Source organism: Notothenia rossii (genome assembly GCF_949606895.1).
Source record: "Notothenia rossii genome assembly, chromosome: 1".
Lineage (NCBI taxonomy): Eukaryota > Metazoa > Chordata > Actinopteri > Perciformes > Nototheniidae > Notothenia > Notothenia rossii.
Window position 1 is genome coordinate 50630155 of NC_136912.1, and position 25297 is coordinate 50655451.

General features: G+C 40.6%; 1 long non-coding RNA gene and 1 pseudogene across 2 annotated transcripts in view; one reads left to right on the forward strand and one right to left on the reverse strand.

The window, feature by feature from the left end:
* Positions 1 to 2811: 2811 nt before the first annotated feature.
* Positions 2812 to 4575, reverse strand: LOC307013306. Its single transcript, XR_013800928.1, has 3 exons — positions 4140 to 4575; positions 3056 to 3101; positions 2812 to 2874 (listed from the first exon to the last, which is right to left on the reverse strand). It is a non-coding gene; the product is annotated as an uncharacterized lncRNA (long non-coding RNA).
* Positions 4576 to 6247: 1672 nt separating this feature from the next.
* The window catches only part of LOC307019164 (protein arginine N-methyltransferase 7-like), a 30411-nt pseudogene continuing 11361 nt past the window's right edge, over positions 6248 to 25297 (forward strand). The window contains exon 1 of the transcript XR_013810580.1: positions 6248 to 6610. The product of XR_013810580.1 is annotated as a protein arginine N-methyltransferase 7-like (transcript). The remainder of the gene's footprint in view (positions 6611 to 25297) is intronic.

Here is a 25297-nt window from a genome sequence, read left to right on the forward strand (position 1 = left end):
TGTGATATGAAGCAGCCTGTCCTCTGTTGAATTAAAACCAGTTTAATGTACCTTTAACACTCATGTACACCGTTCATATGGTTCCCTAACACAGTGCACACAGTCTGGAGCTCTCACTGGGGTCCTGCACAGGCTCCAGTCCGGCGTTTTAACGAAATGGGCCTATTTCCCTCCATTTGGCCATTCAAATGTTAACGAAACGGACAGACTTCCGTACGCATCAGCGGCTGTCGGATTAAAACAGTTTAAAGCCTCAGCCTACCCAGAAATCCGGCTCATTTCCTGGGTAACAGTGTGATATGAAGCAGCCTGTCCTCTGTTGAATTAAAACCAGTTCAATGCACCTTTAACACTCAGCCTACCCACAAATCCGGCTCATTTCCTGGGTAACATTGTGATATGAAGCAGCCTGTCCTCTGTTGAATTAAAACCAGTTTAATGCACCTTTAACACTCAGCCTACCCACAAATCCGGCTCATATCCTGCGTAACACAGTGAGATTGTCAGCGGGTGCTGTTGAATGAAAACAATTTAATGCACTTTTAACACTCATGTACACCGTTTATATGGTTCCCTAACACAGTGCACACAGTCTGGACATCTCACTGGGGTCCTGCACAGGCTCCAGTCCGGCGTTTTAACGAAATGGGCATATTTCCCTCCATTTGGCCATTCAAATGTTAATGAAACGGACAGACTTCCGTGCGCATCAGCGGCTGTCGGATTAAAACAGTTTAAAGCCTCAGCCTACCCAGAAATCCGGCTCATTTCCTGGGTAACAGTGTGATATGAAGCAGCCTGTCCTCTGTTGAATTAAAACCAGTTTAATGCACCTTTAACACTCAGCCTACCCACAAATCCGGCTCATTTCCTGGGTAACACAGTGAGATTGTCAGCGGCTGCTGTTGAATTCAAACAGTTTAATGCACTTTTAACACTCATGTACACCGTTCATATGGTTCCCTAACACAGTGCACACAGTCTGGAGATCTCACTGGGGTCCTGCACAGGCTCCAGTCCGGCGTTTTAACGAAATGGGCATATTTCCCTCCATTTGGCCATTCAAATGTTAACGAAATGGACAGACTTCCGTGCGCGTCAGCGGTTGTCGGATTAAAACAATTTAACACTCAGCCTACCCACAAATCCGGCTCATTTCCTGGGTAACAGTGTGATATGAAGCAGCCTGTCCTCTGTTGAATTAAAACCAGTTTAATGCACCTTTAACACTCAGCCTACCCACAAATCCGGCTCATTTCCTGGGTAACAGTGTGATAGGAAGCAGCCTGTCCTCTGTTGAATTAAAAACAGTTTAATGCACCTTTAACACTCAGCCTACCCACAAATACGGCTCATCAGTGAGATTGTCAGCGGCTGCTGTTGAATTAAAATAGTTTAATGCACTTTTAACACTCATGTACACCGTTCATATGGTTCCCTAACACAGTGCACACAGTCTGGAGCTCTCACTGGGGTCCTGCACAGGCTCCAGTCCGGCTTTTAACGAAATGGGCATATTTCCCTCCAATTGGCCATTCAAATGTTAACGAAACGGACAGACTTCCGTGTGCATCAGCGGCTGTCGGATTAAAACAGTTTAATGCCTCACCTTACCCACAAATCCGGCTCATTTCCTGGGTAACAGTGTGATATGAAGCAGCCTGTCCTCTGTTGAATTAAACCCAGTTTAATGCACCTTTAACACTCAGCCTAACCACAAATCCGGCTCATTTCCTGGGTAACAGTGTGATATGAAGCAGCCTGTCCTCTGTTAAATTAAAACCTGTTTAATGCACCTTTAACACTCAGCCTACCCACAAATCCGGCTCATTTCCTGGGTAACAGTGTGATATGAAGCAGCCTGTCCTCTGTTGAATTAAAACCAGTTTAATGCACCTTTAACACTCAGCCTACCCACAAATCCGGCTCATTTCCTGGGTAACAGTGTGATATGAAGCAGCCTGTCTTCTGTTGAATTAAAACCAGTTTAATGCACCTTTAACACTCAGCCTACCCACAAATCCGGCTCATTTCCTGGGTAACACAGTGAGATTGTCAGCGGCTGCTGTTGAATTCAAACAGTTTAATGCACTTTTAACACTCATGTACACCGTTTATATGGTTCCCTAACACAGTGCACACAGTCTGGAGATCTCACTGGGGTCCTGCACAGGCTCCAGTCCGGCGTTTTAACGAAATGGGCATATTTCCCTCCATTTGGCCATTCAAATGTTAACGAAATGGACAGACTTCCGTGTGCATCAGCGTCTGTCGGATTAAAACAGTTTAATGCCTCAGCTTACCCACAAATCCGGCTCATTTCCTGGGTAACAGTGTGATATGAAGCAGCCTGTCCTCTGTTGAATTAAAACCAGTTTAATGCACCTTTAACACTCAGCCTACCCACAAATCCGGCTCATTTCCTGGGTAACAGTGTGATATGAAGCAGCCTAATTCATGTTCTGTTCCATTCAGATCAAACACTCAGGGTGCTGCTATTGTGCATGTTGGCTCACTGGAAAGGCTCTACTGCACTAAATAGAATGGAACCTTAATCAACTTAATTAATTTCACCTGTATTTACCTGCTAGTTCATGTCAATACGGCTGCCGTGACAAAAGTCTACCTTATTTTTATAAAATGGCCTAGACTGATATAAATCAGTGTTCTTTTAACTGTATCAAGTGCACCTGACATTTTTCTTCATATTCAGTATTTCCAATAATCCAATGTTTACATGTAAAAAAAACACACACAAAACAAGAAATAGCCTGTTACCTGGATGGAAATCCGTGTTTGTCCACAGCCTCAAAGGAAGAACTGCAGAGCTGTTGAAGCCGCCTTGTTGTTATTGGCTACTTGTAGGTACATGATCTATGAGAACATTTATAGAAAGGAAAAAGTAAGCACCACAGAAACACAGTACTCAAATAACCTATTAATGAATTAAATACTGACCCCATACTGTATGTACGTGATAATTAACTTTAAAAAATGGCATTTAATATCAATTTACTTTTGGTCAATTGTAAAATAAACTCCAGGAAGCACTAACCTTTCTTGAAAATCCATCAATTCCACCAAATATTACCATACCATATCTGCAAAATAAAAAGGTATTAATTGCTTGATGTATCCACACCACATCTTGTCCCACCAAGTCCTTTGATGATTGAAATAATCTTCGTGTCCATCGCCAGACCCCTTTTTGTGGTGTTGTGCTGAATAACATGATGTGGTCGGCGCCTACATAAGATGACCCGCACAATGTATAGTGAAATGTTTATCTTTGGCTACAATACTGCTTGTGTTTACATTATATAAAACATAGCTGAGGAAGAGCATTCATTGTTATAAATATGTTATTTGTGTCCTAAATATTGCTGATTGGTCTTTTAAATGAATGAAGTAAGGCTAATTTTGGCCTGAACTCGAGTAGTGAGGCATGTGTTTCAGGTTAAAGCTTTTGAAGTTCTGCCCTTTTCATGCAAAAAAGTATAATGCATGGACTGTAGAGTATATGAAAAAAATATAGAATTATATTTAAACAAATAAAATAATTAATACATAAATCAATCATATACTGTAGAGTATATGATTGATTGATTTTTAAGAAAACATGAATCGCTCATCGTCTATTGCAGCGGGTTGTAAGGAGCATTTGTGTTGAGTAGGCCATACAGTTATTTATTATTGATTATGAAGATCGTATGGTTAGCCCACTTTACCGTTCCTTTTCGGTTCACTTGCTTTATTTTCCAGCTGACGTGAACACAAGTCGGATTGGAAACTGAACCTTTTCGACCTTTGGCTAACTAACGTTACGTTACCCTCCTCTCCATATGAAATGCCCAGGGCATTATGTCAGGAAGCACCCGACAAAAGTGTTGCATTAATTTCTTTAACATTAACGTTACTCATTCAAACGGCACAACAACAACAAACGTTAATTTAGCCAACAGACTGTAGCTAGCTAAGACAATAGCAAAGACCACATCAACTAGCTAGCGTTAAATATAAAATGTAAGTAACTCAGGGATGCACGCACAGCTGTCTTGATATATTTAGTTAATTACGATGTAACGTTAGTTAATTAAAACTGTAGTGGCATGTTCCGTGGTAGCATGTAATTAACCCACCTGTGTCCCACAAGAGTTCGCCTCGGGCTCCTCCATGTTGACTCCCGCAAGCACGCTCCAAGTGGCGCAGGTCAGCAAAACGAACGCGTTAGAACCTTGTGTCCTGTGATTGGATGGTCAGTGGGCTACGTGCTGATTGGCTAGTCAGTGGGCAACGTGCTGATTGGCTAGCATACTCAGGCGTAAAAACAGGGTCAAAATTCGTACTCGTAAATAGCAGCTTGTAGCTTGTAACTTCAGGTTCGCACACACAGATAGGAAATGTGTGTGTCCGTATCTCAGACTTTGTGAAACCTCACTGTTGTAAATATCCTTGCACAAAATATTTCTACACCTGCAAAACTTTTTTACACGTGCAAATTATATCTGCAAAAACTTTTCACACACGCACAAAATATTTCTACAGCTGCAAAATGTTTTTACACGAGCAAATTATATCTGTGTGCACAAATCTTTTTTACACATGCACAAAATCTTTTCACATGCGCACAACAGGTGATATACAACTGCAGACTGTGAAATAATTTGTGAATATTATTGACCCTAATTTGATTCCATACACGTGCACTTGATCGCCCTCCCCTCCCCCACTCTTACCAAGCTGTGCTATGACTTCAGTAACAGGACAGAGCAGTGATGCAGTGACGCGTCTTAAAAACCGGAAGTAAGCTGCTAGTTCCCTCGCAACGTGATTTCTCCTCCATAGGATTTTGGAAAATGGCTCTAAATAAGGTCTGTGGAAAACGAACATGTTAGATAAATGCATGTTTTCAGCCGGATAATATCCACATGTCTACCCTACTTTTATAATTTTTGAATTGATAGATTTATGATCGATATATTTATGATTAGAAAATCATTAGAAAGTGGGCTTGGTGATTAACAAGGAACTGTATATACTGCAAAAGCACTTTATTTATGTTGTATGTTTTGTATTTAATTAACCTGTGTTTATGCAATGTAGCTATTAATGTGCAATGCTCAAATTAGTGAAGTTTACACAGGCACGAGGGGGGGGGGGCAGCTCGGGGGATGAGAGGAATGCATGCAGACACGCGATGTAAAGTCTTGTTTTTACGTAAATTGAAGAACTGAAGTAAAAATCGTCTTGTTCTTTAAACGTATGCACACCTGGAAATCGTTCTTGTGTCCATGTGTGCAACAAATATTGGAGGCACTGCTGAGGTATTATTGTTTTGCCCTGTCTAAAGTAAAGATAGCATCAGGATTCGTGGAGTTAACAACGGCAATATTCCTGTGGTTCGTTTCACCGTGCATTTGCAGAGCATGCTGCAAGTGCACTTGATCGCCCTCCCCTCCCCCACTCTTACCAAGCTGTGCTGTGACTTCAGTAACAGGACAGAGCAGTGACGCGTCTTAAAAACCGGAAGTAAGCGTAATGAACCGGGTGATTTGCTACCGTAATATCTCGTTTGGAATATGAGGAAATGAACTGCGGTCTGGCTCTCCCAGCTTGCACGCGGTTTGATTGGCTGCGCTTGCACTGGCGGGATTTGCATAAACTGGATTTGATTGGCTGATGCCAAAAAAGCCTCACAGCCTCAAAAGTTGCCTGTAGTGTAGACGGGCCGTAACGGCCAATCAAACCGCGTGCAAGCTGGGAGCGCCAGACCGCAGTTCATTTCCTCATATTCCAAACGAGATATTACGGTAGCAAATCACCCGGTTCTTTACAACCAGAACTATTTACCGGGATACAAACCGGAGGAACCAGGCATGGAGGGAGGTGGCAGAGACAGTGGGTGAAACTGGTAGGTTTTTCGCCTGTTTGGAGAGTTTATATCCAGTTTACTTCGTTTTAACATTGCTATTGCTTTGTTTGTCGGGGGCGGGAGATTCATGTGATTGGTTGTTGCTCGCAAAAAATCGCCAAGCTTCAGACACGCCCAGCTTCAAGATTTTTTGATGCCCGTAGTGAGTTAACTCCGTGAAAACTGATGCTATCTAACTAAAACGTATTTTAAACCTGGTTTAAACACAGATTGAGGTGGCAGCATTACAGACACTGATTGGACGAAAAAAACAAGACGATCTTTACTTCAGTTCTTCAATTTACGTAAAAACAAGACTTTACATCACGTGTCTGCATGCACTCCTCTCATCCCCCGAGTTTCTTGGGGGTGACTGTGCATTGGATCGATGCAGATACCTTGAAACGAAAGAAGGCTGCGATCGCTTGTAGAAGATTTAGGGGTCGACACACGTACGACGCAATAGCAACAGAGCTGGAGTACATTTTCTCTCAATATGGACTTACCAACGATAAAGTGACTGCATGTGTGACGGACAACGGGAGTAACTTTGTGAAGGCGTTCAAGGAGCATCAGCAGCGGCAAGTGGAGTCCGATGAGGAGGAAGATGAGGTGGATGGCGATGGTGAGGCAGACTTTACAGACCTTCACAGTGTGCTTGCCGCCACCAAAGATAATAATGCCCAGGACGGGCTATGTGTACTGCCTCCCCATCATAGATGCGCAGCCCATACACTTAATCTAATTGCGAACAATGAGGTTGATAAATGGCTGTCATCTAACGTAGAATCTAGAGCTGTGTATCGTAGTGCTACGGCCAAATGTTCAGCGTTGTGGGCGAAGGCCAGCCGCTCCACAGTCGCATCAGAGTTCCTGGAAGAGCTCAGTGGTAGAAAGTTGATTGTTCCCACAGTAACAAGGTGGAACTCATACTTTGACGCCTATTCTCGGATCACAGAAATTCCCCTCACTGACATCAATAATATCTGCACACAATTTCAAATGAAATGTATGAACGACAGGGAATACCAATTTCTCAAGGAATACTGTTTCATTATGAAGCCTTTCACAGTTGCACTGGATATCTTACAGGATGAGGACACTTGTTTTTATGGAACGCTTCAACCAACACTAGAAGTTCTCATGGGAAAAATCTTAGCAATGAAAACTGGCCTATCAGCAATGACCACTGGGCTGCCTGAAGTTATTGTGGGAGCAATCAAAACTCGATTTGCCGCAATAATTGACTCCAAGGAAGCGCTGCTTGCCGCTGTCTCACTGCCTAAGTTTAAGCTGCGTTGAGTAAAAGAAGAAGCCAGAAGAGACTATATCAAGATACTCCTCATGTCAGAGTGTCGTTCCCTAACAACACAAGAGCCTGCAGCCCTCATGCCCGATGTCCCTCAACCTGCTGCTGTTGCCTCCAGCGAGGAGGATTTTTTTGCCTTTGACTTACAGCCCGTTACCACAGCTGATGCGCCCATGTCTGTGGAAACAGAGGTAATGTCTTATTTCAATTCTGCCCCTACGATGGAAAGTCTGCACCAGTTTCCAAGAATTAAAAAAATCGCACTCCGCTGTAATGCCCCAACGCCATCCAGTGCACCAGTAGAAAGACTTTTCAGTCTTGGAAATCTTGTGCTCACCCCAAAACGCAACCATCTCCGTGATGGACGCTTTCAACGCCTTCTCCTGATGCGCTTCAACCGTAATTTCAGTCAAGGCGGTAATGGAATAGGCCAGCCCCCCACCATAGAAAAATGAGTAGGCTATAGGTCAAGGCTTTAAGGGCTTTCATACTTAAATGTATTTTACGAGCATTAATCGGCTGTATTCTACCTCTGTTTTGGCAGTAACAGGTTTCCTGTTTATTTGTGTTATTTTCAATATTCCAATGTGTGTGTTAAATATAGTGGAGCTTCATTTGTTTTGTGAAGTATTTCCTACGAGGCCTTTTTTGTATTTAGATTTGACCAGACTTTGTTTGGTAGCCTATGTTCTAGGCGTTGTTTGGCAAATAGCAGGGCTCCTACTTTTGGCCTACGTTGCATTTAGTAGCAATTTTAAGCAATGTTTGGCTTACATGTTAATAGTGTTGGACTGAAAATGGCTGAGCCGTAGGCTATTCCTTGAGGCATAATCCTTTTCGTATTTTTAATAAAGCTTCTTCTTTGTCCACTCAATACATTCAAACTTCTTGTGCTTGGAACTTGAATTAAATAAAAGAAAGTAACAAAAATAAAAATATATTGCACACCTTGTCATTTCATAATGTTATAGATTTCATTATAGTGAGCTCTAGCTCTATTGTATTTAATATATATATAGGCAGTCGGTGGCAGTTCCAGCCTTGCTGGAAAAACTGCAGGTGCTTCTGCTTCTGCACAAAGCACCAGTGCAGAGCATAGAGATGCACTTCACAGTCAGGATTGAGAAGGCTTTCTCTCTCTAGGTTGAAAAACATTGTGTAGAAGAGATCCAGCACTCCCACATAAACGTTTCTCCAGAGCCTTTCTATCCTTTTGAGGAAAAAGGAAGGAAAATATTTAGTCTGCTAAGTGAACGAAAAAAAATAACATATGCAAAATATCTCCTTTCACCTTTCAAGTAAATTAGAATTGAATTACATTAATTAGAAGCTAAGTATTAACATTTTTGCAGATTTCAATTGGAAAATGTTCCTGATTAAGTGCCAAGTGCACAATAATGCCTCTGGAAAAAAGCTGGAAGTTGGATTTATCAAACAACATTTTGCTTGAGCAAAGTTCATCAAACTTGGGTGAGGTTTTTCTACTGTAAGCTTTGTTGAAACTGGATAAGGAAATATATCAGCTGAACATACTATGGATGTATAAAAAAAGACGGACTAATGCCATATTTATGCCACATTAACTGTTGTGGTTCAATATTAATGTAAGGTTCTCTTGACTGGAAAATACATTCAAAATCAAAGTTCCAACAGTAATTTGCCCAGTCATGCAACGTGCTGGGACTTCCACTAAATATATGTTTGAAAAATATTGTAATCCTTCTTGTCAAATTATACAGTTGGTGTCATAATTATAGTGTTTGTATTATAGAAATATAACTTTTTTTATTTCTATGGTTTTATCTTACGGAAGACGAACAAAAATAAAACAACAAAATTAATAATGGCTAAATAGCTAAAGACATATAGATGACATTGCAATCTTTACCAAAGACTTAATTTGATAAAAGTTTGACTTGAAGTTTAAGTTGATTATGGACACTCCTGCCAGCAATGTGTGAATTCCTGTTCTCTCCTCGGTTTACCACCATGTAGCGTGCAACGTCAACATTTTCTCCACCTTTATCTGACCTCACACGTGATGGCACACCGTAGACATTGGCGGCTTCCAAAAAGCTTCTTAAAACTGTTGCTGCCCGATTATTGGTGGCAGCACTCAAGTACACGATGAGACGACTAAAGCCGTCAATACCACCATGCACAACAAAATGCCACCTAAAGGGATATGTATAGGCACACATTAAGGTCAATCCACTAATGTATGTACAAACATTTACACATTTAGAAGGCCTTATCCTACTAAAAGTTATAATTACAAAACATAAATCATCTTAATTTTGATAGTAAAACTAATTTGCATGCAGAGGAATTTGGTGCAATTAATAATTGGATACATTTCATTTATATTTCTGCTTGCAGTGTTTTAACTTGTTTTTATGTCTACAGAATATTGTATGTTGCATTGTTAGAGGAGACTGAGACTTCAGATTTTCATTACCAACCAATAAAAAAATCTATCATGCATATGACAATAAAGCCTTTGAATCTTGAAGCCTTGTTTGCATTGAAGCTGATTGATTATAACACTTTAGATGGGCCCATCTTTTGTAACTGTAGTGAAGTGGATGTTTGAGCAACGCTTGAGAGTGTTAATGATTATACTTAATGAGTTTGTGATTGCCGTTGATGTGCCATCGGTGCTGGTACAAAGTACTTCCTGCGCCTTCTTGGGTTCAGCTGCAGAGTGCGAATCAAAACTCCACCTGGATCAACGCGCCGCATGGATTCCTGGACACGCTGTCCTATTATATTCGGGGAAATGCAGAGATGTGGCGTACTGCAACATAATGAAAAGTAAAGCATTCCTAAATATGCCAGAATAATGTGATTCATTATCAAATAGTAAAAAAAAAACACTGCATGGAGGATTATTATAATAATAACAATCCCTCACTTTGTATGCGTATCCCTCGTGCATTCAGGTGCCCCACCATCATTTTGTATCCAGAGTTGAGATGATGCTGCAGAATTTGGGTAACAGTTTCATCCAAACTGTTGCTATCTAACATAGTTAATAGATCTTGGACCCTGATCATCAAAAATAATGAAACAATAGTAAGTCACAATACACAATAGTCACCTTTTGCACTGTACAATCAAAACACATCAGAATTAGTGTGTTGCTCTGTACTAACCTGCATTGAAAGATTTAGGTGTCATCTGAAACAAATTAGCTGGTCTCTTAAACCTCATTACTATTATTAGGCCTCATGTCTGAGGTAATGGTACCTTTGCTTTGTATACAAAGCATGTTTGTATCTTTGCCCCGAAACATTATATTATATTATATAGTATTGGTTTCAACATATAAATTGCCTATTACAACTTTAATAAATCTGTAAACAATCTATAAACAAGTAGGCTAATTTGGATGGAGGAAATGTAGGCTAATGAAACTTTATCATTACTAAACACAAGTTAATATGTCTAACAAATGTGTACACTGATATAGCCTACGCCGAAACAATAAAAGTAAGGAAAACCAGACAAAAAACATGAATGCGGATTAAACCTACCGTATCCCGTTCTGTGTCATCCTCCGACGAATTGTTCTTTCGCACACCCCGAACACCTGCACGACGTCCCCAGCAGTGTGCTCCCAACGAAGATGTGCTTTCAATAACGTTTGGGGGCAACATGTAAGATGGACGCCCAAGGGTCGCCTCCTCTGTTTCCGAGAGGATTTCAAGTTGGCGGGCGACCTCTTGAAGACTCTCAAACACAGCTGGGTTAACATCCACATCCATGTCGAGCTGAGCCAAGTCCTCTATACATCGTTGCACACGAAACTGGACATAGTCTTTTGGTTCTCCGTTCTCTAAATGGTCCGCTAATGATCGTAAATGATCTCCAATGGCTCTTAAACCAATATCCATAAATAAACCTTACAACGAACTGTGGATAAAGTATGGATGTATAAAGTTAAGGGCTAAACAGTAAAGCTCCTGCATTCGAATCAACGCGGTTAGTAGTAGAGCCCTCTGCCAGAAATGATCACACACTCATGTAGCCAGAGATGGAGTCCTGGACTCGGACTCGATTCGGACTCGAGTGCCGATTTTCGGGACTCGTGACTCGACTCGGACTCGCGCACTGATTGACGCGACTCGGACTTGGACTCATGAATTCTCGCGCACGATGACTTGGACTCGGACTCGAACACAGATAATGATGACTTGGACTCGGACACTCCTTGGGTGACTCGGACTTGGACTCGAACACAGGTAATGATGACTCAGACTTGGACTCGAGCAAGTTTTCTCTGGAGTCTGATGTCCTCTGTCCTGGCGTGTGCACACCTGCGAGGCGAATTAGAGAATCCGAATGCACTTTCACTATCCGACGTGTTTATGATGCGCCAGCTGACGTCCTGAATGTGCGTCTGCTGCTGTGGGGAAACTATGGAAACTACAGTTTTCTATACAACGGACTCCAACATGGATGTTTAATAAGAACAACGGACTCATCTAGAGACTCTGCACCGTGCTCTGATGCTGTTGCTTTATGCTTTCTGAACAACAGAGAAACATATTCTTCATGACCAAAATTGGAATTGAAATAAAAAATGAAAGTGAAACTTATGATCGTCACCCTCTCCCTCCGGTCCACATTAATACAAATTATCCCAATACGTATGATTGTATGAACTATGAAAAGATCTTAAAATCAATACAAATGTATTTATTATAAACGTTAGTCTTTAACACCTATCACTGTGTATATCACCATTCAAACATCTTTTAAAAGTGGAACAAACCCCACACAGCTCAGTGAAATGTTGACTTTATTTGTTCATTTCAGCAGTGGCGGCCGGCCCATAGGGGCGCTAGGGGCACCGCCCCACCTCTTCCCACATTACAAATTAAAATTAAAAAAAAATATATATTTTTTTTTTTTCTTTTTAAATATATATTCTTTTAAATATATATTTTTAATTTTAATTTTTAATGAACAAGGTAAATATTATATAATTGGCATCAGTAAAATGTATAATCTACAATCAAATCTTGTTTAAAATGGTGTTACGATGTCTAAAGTTACTGATAAGTCACATGTTTCCTGCCTGGCCTTGCCCGTATATCATTACCCTCTCTCGTCTGGGCGCTAAGAGAGGAGCCCTCAACCAGTGCAGCAGCAGCCACTAGCAGCTTACTGTTGCTATCTGTAAGCTATGGCTCCGAAACATAATTTCAGCCAATCAGCGTCGTCAAATCTGATGATCACCGTGCGCCAATGTCAGCGCCCGGTGCGGGGTTATGGCTGGAAAGGATCCGTCTTGTGTAAACTCTCGCGAGAGTTTGCGAGTCACGTGGCTGAATGTTTACGTTTGACAGGCAGCCTTTCAGTTACGATCGTTAACATCAGTGGGCCACAGCAAATGATGGTGAGAAGCTAAACTATCTATTAATTATGTCAATTACAGGGAGTGCTATTGTAACTGTGACTAGCTGGATGCAATGAGGTAAACTCTGTCTTTTGTTTCCCATGCTTGCTCTTCAAACAGCCGGGGACAGATACTATGTGCCCGTGCTAAATACACACACACACACACACACACACACACACACACACACACACACACACACACACACACACACACACACACACACACACACACACACACACACACACACACACACACACATTATTGTAGTTGAGTTTTGACAGCATCCATCAAACTAGATGTGTTGCCTTAAAGACCCTGTGAAGTGTGCACCTGTGCATGATCTGTTATGCTAATACGTATAGTAATGAGCAAAATTGTCCATTAGAACCCATATCAAAGGATGTTGGAATAGCAACGAATTTGACGAGTTTTGAATTTGCCGGGGAAATCTGCAGTCGACCTTCGCCTTCGTGGGCGTGGCTTGCGATCTACTGCGTGACGTCACGAGATGGACGCCGCCGCACTGTTTACATTCACCACCGTTCGTTTTTTCTCTTTTTCAAAGTCGAATTTCTCAACGTTTTTGAGCTAGTATTTTCCTGGAAAGTGTGTCGGAGTCGACTGGAAGTGATTGCCAATCGAGAAAACCTGACAATGGAGGCGACAGTGAAGAAAGAGGGATGAAAAACACAGGGGAAACGATGCATTGCCGCTGGCTGTAGTAATGTCAAGTCTGCCGAAGTGGCAGACTTGACATTACTACAGCCAGCGGCAATGCAAGATTCTTTGATTGATCATGATAAATAAAGGCCACTGGTCGATTCGAGAGAGAGAGAAAGAGAGACTGAGAGAGTTACAGGGTTGTCGTTAGCATCTGGTGCTAGCTCGGAGCTAACGGAGATTAGCTGTTTCAACAATAAGGAGAGGGAGAGTGCTCTCCTGTGGGACTGAGAGAGATAACGTCAGCTCAGGGAGGTAAACTGTAGCCTAAGTTATCTCAGTGGGTTTGGTCATCTATGTAAACAAATATTTCCATCTATGTAATATTAGTTGTATAAAATAGGTTAAGAAATCCTTCCAATGTTTTTTGTTATTGAAATATATGTTTCATATGAGTGTTGAGAGCTGTATCCATAAATCTCTTAATGTTGCCCTCAAAGTGCACCAAATTGATCACTTTCCTCATCTATCCTGTCCGAAAAGCTGTCCAAATCAATCATTTCTCTCACACTAGTATCACTTTCCAAAGTCTCCGCCATGTTTACAATCGCAACTGGGTACATCTTGTGACGTCACAGCCACTATCGTCTGCAACTTCCGTTAGGCTCAGACGGCAAAATTAATAATTCATTAATTATGAATTATTAAAAATTATTTTAGCCATGAACAGGCACAATGATATGTAAGGAATGAAACTGCCATTTCATTTTGGTGCAAAAACATGCACTTCACTGGGTCTTTAATGGTCTGTTTTCTAATATTTCTGTGTTTCTGAACCACGTCTGTGTCTGCATATAATGTTCGTATTTAGTCTCCTCAGGGTTCCCGCGGGGTCTTAAAAAGTCTTACATTTGATAATCTGAATGTAAGGCCTTAAAAAGGTCTTAAATATGACCAAAAAAATAAGGAAGGTCTTAAAAATGATCGGATTTGAAAGGTACTTCTGTGTTGCGATAGCGTCTAAATGTGTTTAGGGGGAAATGTCCGGGCTGCAAAGTAACCAGTACGGTAATAGCCTTTCAGTTCCCCCCAACAATTTGAATTGAATTAAATCAACATGGAACCAGTAATCACTAACTTTGTTTCCCCCGGCCCCTTATTGGAGAACACCCAGCTAGTAACCTAGCAACCAAGCTTCAGCTTACGGCACTCAGAAACTCATGTATCTTCGAATCTACTTACAAGTTAATATGGGGAAGTGTCAGTTCAACCGTATTTGGTTGGAAAACATCTAATTTAGTGCTTGGTTGAAACCAGTGGAGGGGAACGTGTTTGAAGCCCGCCGCACCATTTGCAAAAGAAATAAGCATTTATTTTGCTAGTGCAGCGTTAGCTAGTGGAGCGTTAGCTAGTGCAGCAGCTCCCGCAACAACACCGGGCGACGTTTGGGTCTACGTCAACCCTAAAAGCGGAGGTGCTGTAGACGCTAAATACCGTAGCTAAACACCAATCATACAACAGCAACGATGAAATAGTGTAGCCAATTTAATTTAGGGGGTAATTTCTCAAAATGTTCCCCGTGTGGTTTATTCACCATTACAATAGCCCCACCTAAAATAATTTCCACCAGCCGCCACTGCATTTCAGTAAAAACTAACGTTCATATTTCTCTTTTTAATTATAATACTGATGAACGTTCAAAACAAAGCACTTTGGCAACTTACCACATACGTTTTAAAATGCTTAATAAGCACCGTAACTTTCATGATATAATTTCTCCGTCATAATCGTTTGTGTCCGTGAACGGCCGACTGTTGTGTGACGTCAAATGCTGCGGCTGCAAGGCATTGTGGGGCAGCATTTTTTCCTCTCCTTTCGGTTAGGGAGGTCCAGTGGTTCCTAAACTAAAGGAGGTTATAAAGGAAGTTTGAAACCTCCTTTCCTATCATTCTAGAGAATTCCGGGTGATTTAAATCGGTTAGGAAGGTTCCTAAGCTAAATGGACTATTCGACCGCAACGCTGAAAGTTGTTTACATGTGTGTTCTGATGCTAAAGTCTAGCTTGTAGCTTTGATACCCCGCCTCCGACTCCCATCTCTCGGCACCACATTGGTGACACCTATTACAAGAATTGCAGCCAAACTCGCTTCACAGCAGTTAAATAGAAAGATTAGTATAACATGACAGGATAAAAGCAATGTAGAGGAGCAGCTACATTTCAACATATATATAACCACGAAGATTAATACATGAAGACTTGTGACTCGGACTTGACTTGGACTCTTCTTAGGTGACTCGGACTTGGACTCGGACTCGAACACAGGTAATGACTCGGACTCGACTCGGACCCTCCTTGGGTGACTCGGACTTGGACTCGGGAATTGGTGACTTGACTACAACACTGCCTGTAACCAATCCTGCTTCAGACTGAGGTTACGACCGCCCACCTCATTAGCATATGGACACATAAATAAATAAATGTATGAAGAAATACAGGAATAAATAAATAAATCAATACAGGAAGAAATAAATGAAGAAATGAATAAATGTTCAAATAAATACATGTAAATGTAGAAATTAAAGATAGAAATGTAGAAATGTAGAAATGAAAGATATATAATAACGTGTGTTCTGTTTTATTTTCGACTTTTATTTATTTATACATTGGTGTATTTATTTCCATATTTATGCATTTATTTATTTATTTGTGTATTTATTTGAACATTTATTTATTTATTCATTTATTTCTTCCTGTATTTATTTATTCCTGTATTTCTTCATACATTTATTTACATATTTATTTATTTATTTATACTTATGTCATGTTCCGTCCTCCATACCATGGATGTATAATAAGAACATGCTACTCAGTATTTACTTTATTTCCAAAAAAAGAGGGCAGTCACGTGACCGCATGAGTGTGACGTCGCTGAGAAAGATGGCCGCCTCCATGGAGGCAACTAGTGATGGCAAAATGAAGCTTTGAATGAAGCGTCGAACCACTTGGACAATTGTGTCGGAAATACGTTCATTTCTCGAAGCTTCAGTTACAGCGACCTCTCCTGGCGAAGTGCAAGGCTGCAGTGGGTTTAACGCATCTTTGCCTTGAAAAATATTCGATACAAGACTACTAAGACTGAATATCATGTTCTATTTGCAATTAAAGATTGATAATAGTGTGTATTGGGTTATTGAGAAGAGACTAGAGAGTGCTTGACATTTTTTTGGGCGGAGAGGGCCTTTTATCAGTTATTAAAGTATTAAAGTTGAAAAGCAATGATTAAAAGTTTAACTATTCCGAGCTTTGAACCAGCTGCGCGGAGGATATCGCCGCATCCTAGCCGCCGGCTCTATCCACTGGGCTATCAATTCCTTAGACCAGGGGTGGGGAACCTTTTTCCTCTCAAGGGCCATTTCAATTTTTTCAACATCCTCCGAGGGCCGTACAAATGATTGACCTCTGCTTAAAAATACTAAAATCACAGCCCATTCATTTCGCCTTTCTTTCATGCTGTGCAAAGAAACAGCAACCTCTGAATCCAGATATCTCACCATGACTCGTGCATGCATGCACGTGCACGGTTGTGGCATGACCACCAAAATAGAAAGATATGGACACAAGATGTGTGCAAATGTATTTAGTATCCTATCCATGTGAACATGATTTAAGGGGGGGGGGGGGGGGGGGGGCGGGACCGAACCTCCTCTGGGGGGGGGGGTCCATCCTCCCCCGGGAAGATTTCTTTTTTTAAATGTTGAAGTTAAAGCATCAATCTGGTGCACTTTGAGAGCAACATGAAGAGATCTATGGATACATCTCTCAACACCCATATGAAACAGAACTGTAAGCAGATTTCTTTTTCTTTATGGATATTTTACAAATCACTCCCCTGTCAAACTGTATTCTTGTTTATTAATAACAACTTTTTTTACTGTCATATAGTATTTTATACCTGTTTACTTTATTCTCTTATTTTGTTATAACTATAATGACCATATAAAGATGTGCCTTTACCTCACTGGTTGGAGAAAAAGCTTCTTATATTCGTTAGCATAACTAGCTAACCAGATGCTAATAACAAGAAAGTTATTGACTGTATGATCAGTATGACAGATGAACAGATCGCCTCTGGTCTTTCAACTAAAGACACAGCCGCCGAGCCACGCAAAAACTGCGGCATGTGTACGGCTCCTTATTGGTAGGCCGACTGCAATTTGTGAAGTGTTGGAGCCGTGTTCTGGTGCTCTCCGTCAGAACTGCACCGCTGTCAGACGAGACATATACCACGTGATGAAACGTTAGGCTCGTGTTGTGTTCAAGGACCCTGACCTTGGCCAGGAAAAACAGGCACTTGCTTGTTTTGTTTTTTTTGCGGTCTAGATTTTTTAAAATGTTTTCTTTTTTGCGTGTGTTTATAAATTACCTCGAGGGCCGTACCAAATGGTCTCACGGGCCGTATACGGCCCGGAGGCCGGAGGTTCCCCACCCCTGCCTTAGACCATCGAAGTGTTTTTATATTACTCATTGTCTTTTTGTTCACAACTTCTCCACATTTAGAAGTGTTTCACGAGCCAGAACGACCTACTTTTCTTCCTGGCTTGCTCTATAATGATCCAATTCAAATGCAATGCCAACAACAACTCAACAGCAACAATGCAAACTACGACAACAACCCACACATTGCGCATTGTTTAGAGCGGTTATAAAGTGTTGAAGCGCTTGAATTTGAAACTGTTTCAAACTGTTGCCTGTCAAAATCGAGACGAGGCAGTGCATAGAGAGCCGCAGTGACGTGTCGTAAAACCCGGAAGTAAGTTAGCATTTTTAGCACTTCCGGTTCCTTCCTCAAAAAGCAATGCATTTTTTCCATAGGGTTTTGGAAAATAGCTCGAAATAAGGTCTGTGGTTGACACAAATTTAAGAGGTAATTGACGTTTTGTTCTACGACATTAAATACATCAGCAGTGACCCCACTGGGGATTTTTGAAGAGTTTACGTGTCTGAAAAACGATGGTTGTTACCGAATGGCTGAATAGGACTACAGAAATTGTCGAGGCCGTTGTACGTCATTACGCCGAACACGTAAACACTCCCGCTAAGTTTGTTTTCCCCTGTGTTCTGCTTAAAAGCAAGTACCTGCCTATCTTTAGTATCTGTATATCTATATCTGACCATTAGAATCTGTATTTTTGAAATTGTCGTTTTTAACACCGTAGTTTTACAAATTATAGAATAATTAATTACCAGTGTTTTCCAATTTTACTCGCAGTTCGTTTCGTTGGCTAACGTTAGCTAAAGCTAGCGCTACTAGTTAGCTACGCAATGGTTTGTTGCTTTGCTCCGGGTTGCAGCCACAGGTCTTCGCATGAAACGTGCTTGTTCTATCGTTTCCCGGCCAATGTTTTCCAAAGGAGAGTCTGGATTCGTGCCATGAGGTAAGCTGACGTTACATTTTTCTCCATGTCACGGTGAAATGTAAATAATGGGTAGTGACTGTATCGCCGTTATAGAGATGGCGCTGCTGAAAAGACCGCAACACAAGTAAAGATAATGAATACATCCTATTAAAACCTGTGTGGCTTATATGATAAGTCTTATTAGTACAAGCAGCATAACGTTTCACCATGTAACTAAAGATTGTAGTCAGGGAAATCAGTTTGAAATATTGAACTAATAACAAATCACCTCTGGCTGGCAGAGAACTCTCTGCTCCATAGCTTCTCTTGGACGTAAAATCACATGTACATTTTACATTTATATTCAATTTAATATTCCATCCCTCACATACTTTTGTATATATAATAACTTATATTTTGTTTTTCTTGTTATGCTGCTGCAACACAAACATTTCCCAAATTGGGATCAATACAGTAATATCTTATCTTAATTAATTAAGAAATATAACTATTATAATTAGTGTAGCAGCTGTCACCTATTTTCAATATGGATTAATCTACCATTTATTTCTTTAGTTCAATTTTCATCTATAAAAATGTCAAAATAGTGAAAATGTTCACAAGACTTATCAAAGTGCAAGGTTATATCTTTAGATGTTTTGTTTTAGCCTATGTACTGTATGTCTTAATGCTCTTACAGTATATGTGACGGTGTGACTTCCATGAAACTATATTTTATATCTTCCCAACAGACGAGCTGACAGAAAACCTAACACTCTAACAACCACAACATTGCAAAGGCGAGTAAATGTCAATTAAAAACAATTCACAATTTTATTATTTCTTCTTCTTTCTTGCAGTGAGGTGAAGCTGACCTTGCACTTGGTGCCAGTAAGGATGTTCCTCACGCAGGCTGAATGTTTCTCCTTCCTTACTGACAAAGAAGCCCTTGATTTGCAATGCTTCACTAATTGTCATTTCCCTTGCTCCGTAGGGACACTTTACCTCAAGCACAGCGGAAGACCCTACCAGACCATCTGGAGATGCCCCCAACATTCCTGATTGGGAGAGCCACAAATCTGACTCATGGACCTGCATCTGAGTTGCAGTGGTGAATGCCCTGATGCCCTCACATTCATTCATAGTCCCCCACTGTACAGACAAAACACCATCAAGGGCCTGTTGTTGCCTTAGCACCCTGGCAATAAAGGAAGCAGTCACACGCTTTGACCTCAGGACAGCTCCAAAGTTGCTGGCAGTCAACCTTCCTTTCCTGAACAAATGCCAGTTTGGGCTGGTTCGCTGACCAGTGGTAGCCACCTGAATTGCCCTCTGTTGCTCTTCAGACAATGCCATGCTTGCCACAATTGCCTCAGGTCCCTGATGCCCAACAGATTTGATAATTTCAGGAACAGTAAGTGTTTCCAAGCTGTAGTGTTCCTCTTCTGGCTCGGGGGAGAGAAGCCAAGAAATTCCTGAGAACCTGCCCCCGAGTCTGTCCCTCAGCCAGTCACGATCTTCGGAGGTAGGCTCTCTTGTCAGCGGATTAAATTAGTTATTGGTTTCAACAGTCACATTAAAACAGTTACTAAATCAGCTTACTATCACCTAAAGAACATATCTAGGATTAAAAGACTAAAGTCACAGCAGGATTTGGAAAAACGTGTCCATGCTTTTATCTTCAGTAGACTGGACTACTACAATGGTGTCTTCACAGGTCTCACTAAAAAATCTATTAGAAAGCTGCAGCTGATTCAGAACACCGCTGCTCGAGTCCTCACTAACACTAAGAAAGTGGATCACATCACTCCTGTTCTGAAGTCTTTACACTGGCTTCCTGTGTGTCAAAGAATAGATTTCAAAATACTGCTGCTGTTTATAAAGCACTGAATGGTTTAGGACCAAAATGCATTTCTGACCTCCTGCTAAATGATGAACCATCCAGATCTCTCAGGTCTTCAGGGACTGGTCAGCTTTCTGTCCCCAGAGTCAGAACTAAACATGGTAAAGCAGCGTACAGTTATTATGCTCCAAATATCTGGAACAAACTCCCAGAAACCTGCATGTCCGCTGCAACTTACTACTTTTAAATCCAGGCTGAAGACTTTTCTTTTTGTCGCTGCTCTTAATTGAACTATTAATATCTTAGACTGCACTGTAACTTTTATCCATGTATTTTTTCTTTTAATGTTTATTTTATTAGCTTTTCTTTTTAATGACTGATTTTAAATGCCATTTTCTTAATGTCTTTCATTTTTTGTAAAGCACTTTGAATTGCCTTGTGTTGAAAAGTGCTATATAAATAAACTTGCCTTGCCTAATAAAGATTTCATGTGACACATAAAATTGATTTGTTGATGGGAATTAATGTGAATAAATTAACTCGGTCTTAAAAGGTTAACGGTACTCTTGCTATCACTACTCACCGACACTATAAACCTTGTCCCTCATGCTAGCCCTGACAACACCGGTAAGCACACCTTCATCTAGGCTGCACTGTAACGTGTCCTGACTTGTAGTGGTTCTCTCCTCTATCTACACTCTTCTTGTCATCTTTGTACAACGATATCAGACTGGTAATTGACACAGCCATGACTTCTAGTTAAATTCAGTGTGGCTAAAATGAAAAGCTTTGTTAAAATATGCAAGCACGCGAAAGTCAAATTCAGCTTTATTGTCAAAAATTCTACATGTGTTATACATCCAGAAATATCGAAATATCGTTTCCCACAGTGTGACATGTATACATAAAACAAAAAGGGCCTAGATCAACGTGGTATACATTAAACAAAACGGGCCTAGATAACCGGGGTATACAGTTTAAAATGTTAATATATTTAAAGTTTTCAAAGTGCAGTTTCAGTGCAAGTCAGTTGAAACGATCTTAAGTTGGCGTGACGTTGAAGTCGTGCGACCCTGCTGCTGTACTGGCTTGTAGTTCGTTTATAGAGAGGCGAAGTCCCGCCCATCTACTTCCGACCCATGGGACCCCGGAAGCGGAAAATTATACATTGACGTCAATGGAGAGAGAAAAGTCATCATTCGATCCCGTTTGAATTGTGCCACGAATGACACATATGATGTTTGTCAAATTAAAAGAACATTTTGCAAGTCAAAAAAATAAAAATGTGTCGTAAAACTGTGAAGTTACAATTTTTTTTGTGTGAAACCGCTCAGTGAACTACAGGTCTCTGGTCTCGCACAATACGCGTCACCATCACAAAGATGGCTGTCACGTTAGTAAATTTCACCTGTTTCTTTCAGAATGAGGCGAAAAAGTATAAAACGAGGTGAAAATCACTACAAGTCTGGGCATGTTGAGAGCTGTACATACACGAAAGGGAGCGGTTCTGTAAGAGCCAGCATGCGGGACCGGCTTTACAAGGTTTCATTGAGTAATATGAGTGCAATGTTTAAGGTTAATGTCAGCTAGCTAACAAGGTACACTAACGTGTTTTGTTTTAGAAACTAGTTTTCTCCTTAAGAACTTTGTGGTGTCTGTGTATGCTGTGGATAACATTAGTGTTCACAAGAACAAGATACACTCCCGTGTTTTGTTTTAGTTGCTCTTCAGATTGAAGCGGCCAGTTCTATATCGACTATATGTGTGATCTCCTTTTTACATCTCGTTGTGTCATTTGAGTTTATTTGCTGTGTGTAGATTCAAGGATTTTGGTTATCTTGTCCAGGGATGCAAACTTGTCACCTTTCGGCGAAATTCTCCGTTTTGAATCCAAAATAGGTCGTTTTTGTGATTCCTGTAGATCTGCAATAAAAATATTTTTTGGGTATGGGAGGGGGTCTGGGACCCGGATTAATGTGCGGCCGCGAGCTTTTTTTATATATATTATAATGAAGCGCGAGCTGTGTGCTCGAGTCTTCCTGCCTGTCGGCTCTGCTCATGATGTATAATAAGCCTCTGCTGCTCGGCGATGATGGTCTAGCTTCAGCAGCTACATTACCTACGGTGCGTTCGTTAATATTAACTGTGCGTCCGGAGTCCCTGTGGCACAGACTGGACCGCTGGTGAACAGCTGTTAGAACGGGCCGTTCAGGTGTTCACAATAGAGCTCCCTGTCGGAGCGGCAGAGCGTGATGTGCACTGAAAAGTTTTTTTTTCCCGTCGCAATATTATCGTTGAGCTAGCTAACTAGCATACATTGTCACTATCTGCTAACGTTAGCTTTAGCCTTCGTTTTCTAATCGTTTTTTTCATAGGCTATAAACAGAGGTGGTATAAGTATATATCTTGTAATTGATTAAAATTAGAAGTACTCAGTTCTTGTACTTGAGTAAAAGTAGAAGTACCAGAGTGTAGGAATACTCTGTTACAGTAAAAGTCCTGCATTCCAGATGTTCCTCAAGTAAAAGTAGAAAAGTATTATTATCAAAATATAGTGAAAGTAGCGACAGTAAAAGTAGTCATTTTGCAGATTGGTCCATTTCAGAATAATATGATACGTTTTATAATGATTGATCATGAAAGTGTTCTCAAAGCTGGTAAAGGTGCAGCTAGTCTGAATGACTTTGTATACTGCAGGGTAGCTTTTGGATTTACTCCAGGTGGAACTAAAGTCTGATTTAACACTTGATTATATTTCACATCATTCATCCACATCTGTAAAGTAACTAAAGGTATTACATACATGTAGTGGAGTAAAAGTACACCATTTACCTCTGAACTGTAGTGGAGTAGAAGTACAAAGTAGCAAAACATTGAAATACTTAAGTAAAGTACGAGTATCTCAAAATTGTGCCCAAGTATAGTACTTGTTGAGTTTATGAACTTAGTTACTTTACACCAGTGGCTATAAAGATAGAAAGACTAAGCCTTGCACAGAGGCCTGAAAATACATTTTCAAAATGCTCAACAGTGCTGCCAAAATTATAAACTGACTGCTACACAATTAAAATAAATGCTTTTTATATATTTCTATTAGATGTGACTCTATGGCGTTTCTGTTAATATTAACACTGCTGCTTTAGTTGTTCTGACTGCTAAAATCCTCTGTTATTCCTCATTTTAAAGCCGATATTCTGTGGGGTCAGGGGGCTCGGATCCTTGTCACCTTTTTCATACCTGATGAGTTTGCATCCCTGTTGTCAATTTGTTTGGTTATCTAGGCACAGCTGTGTGTGACTCCCTCTGGTACACTGGTATGTGTTTTCCTAATGTAGAGAGCATTGATTAATTAATAAACTACACACTGACTCTAGATCATGACCAAATCCTTATTTTTTGATCAAATGTTTTTCAAAAAAATGTATTGTATATTATATAACAGCTGCAAATCACAGACCGGAGTCTCTGCTACTGTGGACCACGAAGGAGGGGATCATCATCCCCATCCCCAAAGACCCTGCATGGCATGGAAATCTCCTCCTCCTGGAACAATTCTACACCCAGCATATGCTCCCTGTGTTGGCCAGTAGAGAGGAGGACATTTAAATAAACATACTCTTAACACCCTCGGACTCTGCGTTGTGTTTCGTATGTGTGATGGGGTGTTATGCAGAGGGGAGGAAAACAGGACACAGCAGATTGGGATTGTGGTGGAGATGCTGAGCAGTTATTTAATTGTTGCGTGTAATTATTATTATACTGTGTGCTTCTTAGTTATTCCATCTTTTGCTGTAACATGGATCTGTATGTAACTCTATATTTAATTGTTATCTACCACACTTCCTTCTACATCATACACCATCATTATACATGATGGTGTATATAGGATATGTATTTATTTGTATACATATCTAAATTGTATAATTTTATTTTTCGTATTTGGGATTTCTCTTTTGTCCACTCAAATACACTTGGCCCTTTCTCTTTTCCATGTGGAAAATGGCAGCTGCATATTCTGCTTTTCTCATCTGCTTCCTGTCTGCTCATCTACGATGAGAAAATTATATAATTAATTACTAATAATCATTTAAACCTGTTATTACCAATATTTCACAAATTCTTCATGTAAACTTAAGAGCACAGCTGTATGTTGAGTATGTCAGCTTTGCTTGGTTCATCTTACTGGGGGGGGGGGGGGGGGGGCTGCTACATGGATGTCGGTGCAGTCCACAATAATTTTGCAGCTGAAGGCAGAATGAATTTATTATTGACTCAGAATGAAGCACAACTTCATGTCATACAATACATTGACTTTATTTGTAATTGTGTAAAAAAAATATGAGCATTGATTAGCAAGCAGGACCTGGCAGGAACAGAGAATGGTGATGGATGGAGCTGGGAAGAGAGAAGAATAAAGAAAACAGATCAACTTTATTATCGGATATTAAAAATTCAATTTCAAAACAAGTTGCCGCTCCTACAGTTTTCTAGTGTGTAAAGATGATTTCACATGACCAATGCAAAATATCACACTCAATACATGTGTGTCTCTGAGGGGTGCATTGTGCCTTTGATGTAAATAAATAATATACCATAACCAAATACTATTACGTACAGTGGAAATCAGGTTACCAGAGCAGGTCAGACCAGTGTGCATGTTCCTCAGGGTCTCAGCAGTTACAGGTGAGGTAAAGAAAATAAAAGAGAAAAAGGTCAGTAACAACACTTTAAAGTAACAACACTGAATAATTATCTCTTTTAATAATTTTC